The following is a 7,161-nucleotide window of genomic DNA, read 5'->3' on the forward strand; positions in this document are numbered from 1 at the left end:
AGGAAGTGGATGCATCCAAGTTGCTAGTTGGAGACGGGGTTTCGTTTAAATTCAAAGAATCAAAGTTAACATCGTCATCAAGATCATTTTTCTTAATTTCGGAAATCTCATTGAAAACAACATGGATGGATTCTTCAATAATTAAAGTTCTTTTATTGAAAATACGAAAAGCTTTAGAAACCGAAGAATAACCAAGAAAGATTCCTTCATCAGATTTAGCATCGAATTTTCCTAAGTTATCCTTTTCATTCAAGATAAAGCACTTACACCCAAAGACTTTAAAATATGAGACATTGGGTTTTTTGTTATTCCATAACTCATAAGGAGTTTTGGTGAGTAAGGGTCTTACTAGAACTCTATTCAAAATATAGCATGCAGTGTTTATAGCTTCGGCCCAAAAATATTTGGGTAGGCTATGTTCATTCAACATGGTTCTTGCCATTTCTTGTAGATTTCGATTTTTTCTTTCTACTACCCCATTTTGTTGAGGATTTCTTGGAGTAGAGAAATTATGGTTGTATCCATTGAGTTCACAGAATTCTTAAAAATCATGGTTTTGAAATTCTCCACCATGATCACTTCTAATTGACGAAATCATAGATCCCTTCTCATTTTGAACAAGTTTACAAAACTGGTAAAATATCTAAAGCATTCATTTTTCTGTTTTAAGAAGTAGGTCCATGTATATCTACTATAGTCATCAACAATGACAAATGCATATTTACTACCTCCTAGACTCGATGTAGAGATTGGTCCGAACAAGTCCATATGGATCAATTGTAAGGGCCTAGAGGTGCTTATTTGATTCTTAGCTTTGAAACTACCCTTAATTTATTTACCTAATTGGCAAGCATCGCATACATTATCTTTGATGAACTTGATATGAGGAATTCCTCTTACAAGTTCTCTAGATGATACTTGAGTGATTAGTTTCATGCTAGCATGACCTAATCTTCTATGCCATAGCCAAGCATCCTCATTCATAACCGCAAAACACATTTCATCACATAAGTCATTGATGTCAATAGTGTATACGTTATTTTGTTTTAATGCAATCATAGACATATTTTTATGTGGTTTTTTAATGATGCAAGCATTAGATTCGAATTTGACAGTATATCCTTTATCACATAATTGATTAATACTCAAGAGGTTATGTTTTAAACCATCAACTAACAGAACATCTTCAATAAAGAGGTTGGATTTGTTACCTATGGTTCCTTTGCCAATGATTTTACCCTTGTTGTTGTCTCCGAAGGTGACATAGCCTTCGTCTATGCTAGTGAGCTTAGAGAATTGAGATGGATCTCCGGTCATATGCCTTGAGCATCCACTATCAAGGTACCATCTCTTGCTCCTAGCTTGCGATGGTTTAGTTTTCTACAAGAAAGGATAATGTTTAGGTACCCATTTGCTTTTGGGTGCCTCACAAATAGATCTACATTTCTTATCAAGTTGCATAGAATTTTTCATGGTTCCTTTAGGAACCCAAATCAATTTGTTTGGACTTATTTTCTTGAATGGACAACAGTGTGTCTTGTGTCCAATTTTGCAACAAAAGTTGCATTTTGCTTGGTGTTGAACATGTAAGATGGAGCTTTTTATAAAAGTGGTTGGATTTAGGTGAGGACTTCTCACAAATCCAATTCCACTTCTTTTTGGAACGTGACCCTTGTTTGCAAGGATCATGTTCAATGACTTGCTACCAACCTCGAATTTCTTCAAGGTGTCCTTGAGTAGCAGGTTTTCTTTTTGGAGAGTTTCTAGATTATGGCATTTTATGCATGGGCTTAAACTATCATGATGTTCAGCATTTAACTTATCGAAATTGCAGATAAGACTATCATGCTCCTTTTTTAGCAATTTGTATTTACTACTGATAATCTTACACTCATCAAACAATTCATGGAAAGTATTTAATAATTCATCGAAAGATAAATCTGCATCTATTGAATTTGTTACCTCATCTTCGATGGCCATTAAGGCGTAATGAGCAACTTGCTCGGTGTTGGACTCCTCTTCTTCGGATACGCTTGAGTCATCCCATGTTGCTTGAAGCGCTTTTTTCTTTGATGTTCTCTTCTTGACTTGGGGACAATCACTCTTGTAGTGTCCCGGCTTTTTGCATTCATAGCAGATTACTTGGTCCTTCTTGGGTTCAAGTTTATTTTTTGCATCATTTTTAAACTTGTTTCTTTTAAAGAACTTTTTAAACTTTTTTGTTAGAAGTGCCAAGTCATCATCACAGTCCTCATCACTTGAGTTTTCTCTCAAGTGGCATTCAGAAGTTTTGAGTGCCATATCCTTCCTGTTCTTTGGAAGGATGTCTTCTTGCTCTTCATGAGCTTTACAAGTCATTTCGTAGGTCATTAATGACCCGATTAGTTCTTCAAGAGGGAAATTTCGCAGATCTTTTGCCTCTTGAATAGCAGTGACTTTAGGATCCCAACTCTTAGGAAGGGATCTTAGTATCTTGTTAACAAGCTCAAAATCCGAAAAGCTCTTTCCGAGTCCTTTTAGACCGTTGACGACATCCGTGAAACGGGTAAACATGTCGCCAATGGTTTCACTCGGTTTCATCCGAAAAAGTTCGAAAGAATGTAACAGCAAATTGATTTTTGACTCTTTTACTCTACTTGTGCCCTCATGGGTCACTTCGAGTGTGTGCCAAATATCAAATGCAGTTTCACAAGTTGAAACACGGTTAAACTCGTTTTTATCAAGTGCACAAAATAAGGCATTCATAGCCTTTGCATTAAGAGCGAAAGCCTTCTTCTCCAAATCATTCCAATCGATCATTGGAAGAGAAGACTTCGAAAATCTGTTTTCGACAAGATTCCACAGTTCAAAATCCATAGAAATAAGAAAGATCCTCATTCGGGTCTTCCAATAGGTGTAGTCCGTCCCACTGAACATGGGTGGACGCGTAATAGAATGCCCCTCTTGGTTTCCGGCGTATGCCATTTCTCTTTGGGTTTTAATCCGTTAGAGAGTTAACCTTGCTCTGATACCAATTGTTAGGATCGAGAGCACTAAGAGGGGGGGGGTGAATTAGTGCAGCGGAAATCTTACAGCGATTAAAACCAAAATCTGCGTTCGTTCAATAAAAACTATTATGATGCAAAAGCTAATTCTCAGTTTGTATCTAAGTGCAGTTTGCGTCTAAGCGCAGATTGCGTCTAAGCGCAGTTTGTGTCTAAACACAGTTAGCGTCTAAGCGCAGATTGCGTCTAAGCGCAGTTTACGTCAAAACGCAGATTTACGTCTAAACACAGTTTTACGTCTAAACGCAGATTTACGTCTAAACGTAGTTTTACGTCTAAACGCAGATTTACGTCTAAACTCAGATTTACGTCTAAACGCAGTTTTACGTCTAAATGCAGATTTACGTCTAAACGTAGTTTTACGTCTAAACGCAGATTTACATCTAAACTCAGTTTACGTCTAAAACGTCTTTACACAGTTTGAGCAGTTTTACGTCTAAACTCAATTTTACGTATAGACGCAGTTTCAAAGGGATCTGAACTTTAGAAACTCATAAAAGCGCAGAAGACAGTTTTGCAGAATCAAGGCGTAAACGTAAACTGCGATGTAAATATCGTACGAAAATGCTGGTTTACGTCTGAAAGCAGATTCGGACAGATCGACACTTAAAAACTTGTTCGTGAAGGCGTAGAAGATAGTTTTGCAGAATTAAAACGTAAACGTAAACTGTAATGTACGAAAACACCGATTTACGTCTGAATGCAGATTCGGAAAGAACAGCACTTAGAATTTGTTCGTAAAAGCGCAGAGAGCAGTAGTTATGAAGGAGATTTGCAGTAATGATAAGGTGCTCAAAATAAACGCAAACTAGAGATTTAGAGTGGTTCGGTCAGTCCTGACCTACTCCACTTTTGGCTTCCTCCACCGACGAGGTCACCGACGTCAACTAGAGGCCTTCCTTCAATAGGCGAAGGCCAACTGCCCTTTTACAGTTTCTCTCCTTTTGACAGGCTCAGGAGACAACCTTTACAGACCTTTCTCTCCTCACTTTACAACTCAAAAACTTGAAGAACAGAAGGAGGAGACTTAAAGGCTTTACAACACTTTTGAGCTCTTAGAATCACAGAAAAGATCAAGATTTCGGTGTTGGTCTGTATCTTTTCAGTGCTGAATGGGTGGGGTATTTATAGGCCCCAACCCAATTCAAATTTGGAGCTCAAAACGATCAAATCCCGGAATTCCGGGATCAGGCGGTTGCACCTCTTGACTGGAGAGGTTGCACCGCCTGGCAGAGCTCGAAGACTGAGCTCAGGCGGTGCCACCTCTTTGTCAGGGTGGTTGCACCGCCCAGTCTTGCTCGAAGACTAAGCTCAGGCGGTGCCACCTCTCTGTCAGGGAGGTTGCACCGCCCAGTCTTGCTCGAAGACTGAGCTCAAGCGGTGCCACCTCCCGACTGGGGAGGTTGCACCGCCCAGTCTCGCTGGGAGGCTTAGCCCAGGCGGTGCCACCTCCTGGCCTAGGCGGTTGCACCTCCTAGTGTAATCAGGGTCCGAATGGTTAGCTCCATTCGGCCCAATTTCAGTCTTCCAGGGGCCCAATTACCCCAAGATTAAGCTAATGGGATCACCTCCCATTTTCCAACTTAATCAACGTGCTAACTACGATTAGATCTAAGACAATTTCTGCAGCTTTGCTTCGGTGTGTCAATCGCTCCTTCCGGCGAGTTTCCGGCGAACTTCCGTCGATCATCCGATGAACCCTCGGTGATGCTCCTGCGGACTTCCGGCAAACTCCTGGACTTTGCGACGATCCACTTGGCAAGTTCCGACGAGCTTCGCTTGTCAAGATTCTGGACTTCTCGGATCTGTTCTCGCAGAACCTCCGACGACCGTCCGAACTTCCGTCGAACTCTCGAACTTCCAACGTGATCATGAACTTGACTCCGGCGCAACTCCTGCTGCTTGTCTAACTTTCATCGTAGTTAATCCTGCACACTTATCTCAACACATAGATTAGACAACAAATGACAATTGACTTCATCATCAAAATCCGAGATTCAACAATAGCATGAATAATTACCGCACTTATGCTTAAAATTTGCTTATATCGTTCTCCTTTTTGTTAATGATAAAGGGGGAGAAATATATGAATTGATACTATGAGTGCCATATTTGAATGAGAAATATATGAATTGATACTATGAGTGCCATATTTGAATGAGAAATATATGAATTGATACTATGAGTGTCATATTTGAATGAGAAATATATGAATTGATGCTACGAGTGCCATATTTACGTTATGTTATTGTCATATTTGCATTATGTTATTACCGTATCATGATAAAATATCAAGAACTTGCATAGCAACTTTACTTGTTGATATCTTGCCATGTGATGCTATGATTGCTAAACACTTGAAATGCTTGCTTTACGTTAAGATATCAAAAGCTTAAATTGTAAATTTACATGTTGATATCTTATGTTGAACTGCTACCATCATTCATATTTGAAATGTAAAACTTGAGAATGGATGTCAAGTCTTGACATCATTTTCAATAAGATACATCGTGATATGAATCATGATGGGAGTAACTGATAAGGTTAAGAGTTCTTAACTGATCAATAAGTCTATTGAATTCAAAAGCCTTGAATTCAAGAATGACTTATCTCAAGTATGGCATATAGATAGGGGGAGTTAAGGTTAACTCCGTTATCAATTGATTGTCATCATAAACAAGGGAGAGATTGTTGAATCTCAGATTTTGATGATGAAGTCAATTGTCATTTGTTATCTAATCCATATGTTGAGATAAGTGTGCAGGATTAACTACGATGAAAGTAAGACATGCAGCAGGTATTACGCCGGAGTCAAGACTATGATCACGTTGGGAGTTCGAGAGTTCGACGGAAGTCCGGACGGTCGTCGGAGGTTCTACGGGAACAAATCTGAGAAGTCCAGGAGCTTTCCAAAAGAAGCTCATCGGAACTCACCAAGTGGATCGTCGCAAGTCCAGGAGTTTGCCGGAAGTCCGTAGGAGGATCACCGAGGGTTCATCGGATGATCGACGGAAGTTCACCGGAAGCTCGCCGGAAGAAGCGATTGACGCACCGAAGTAAATTACAGTAAATGTCTTAAGAAATATCATAGTTAGCACGATGATTAAGTTAGAAATGAGAGGTGATCCCATTAACTTAATCTTGGGGCAATTGGGCCCTTAACAGACCCAAATTGGGCCGAATGGATCAGCCCATTCGGACCTAGATTTCTTGGCCAACGGTGGCATTGCCTGGGTCGGCGATGGCACCACCCAGGGCTCAGTCTCCGAGCTAGGCTGGGCGGTGCAATCGCCCCTGACAGGTGGTGGAACCGCATGAGCTCGGTCTCCGAGCTCTGCCAAGCGGTGCAACCGCCCCAGTCGCACCGCTTGGGCTCAGTCTCCGAGCGAGACTGGGCAGTGCAACTGCCCCTATCAGGCGGTGGCACCATCCAGAGGCTCAGTCTCCGAGCTGCTAGGCGGTTGTACTACCCCAGTCAGGAGGTAGAACCGCCAGGACCCCGGAAATCCGGGAAATGACATTTTTTAGCTCCAAATTCAAACCAGTTTGAGACCTATATATACCCCACCCTTTCCTGCATAAAAGGGCACCGAAAATCTAATCTTACTCTATGATTTTTAGAGCTCAAAAGTGTTGTAAAGGCTAGAAGTTCTCCTCCCTCTTTACTTCTAAGTTTTAATCTTTCAAAAGAGGAGAGAAAAGTTTGTAAGGGTTGTCTCCTAAGCCTGTCAAAAGGAGTGAAACTGTAAAAGGGTGGTTCACCTTCACTTATTGAAGGAAGGCCTCTAGTGGAAGTCAGTGACCTCGTCGGAGGAGGAAGCCAAAAGTGGATGTAGGTCAAGATTGACCGAACCACTCTAAAATTGCGGTGCTCTCTGGTTTGCATTTCTTCTTGCTACTTACCTTACTGCAAACCTTCATATGTGCTTTACCTCCTTATTACTTTTGCTGCACTCCTTTACAAACTCGCTTTCTAGTTAAGTTTCCAAAATCGGTGTTACGTCGGAAATAATTTCATCGTACAAATGCAGTTTTAATCGTCGAAAGTTTTTCGCTGCACTAATTCATCGTCGCCCGCCCCCCCTCTTAGTGCTCTTGATCCTAACATATTTCACCT

This window comes from Musa acuminata, chromosome BXJ3-11 (genome assembly GCF_036884655.1).
Source record: "Musa acuminata AAA Group cultivar baxijiao chromosome BXJ3-11, Cavendish_Baxijiao_AAA, whole genome shotgun sequence".
Lineage (NCBI taxonomy): Eukaryota > Viridiplantae > Streptophyta > Magnoliopsida > Zingiberales > Musaceae > Musa > Musa acuminata.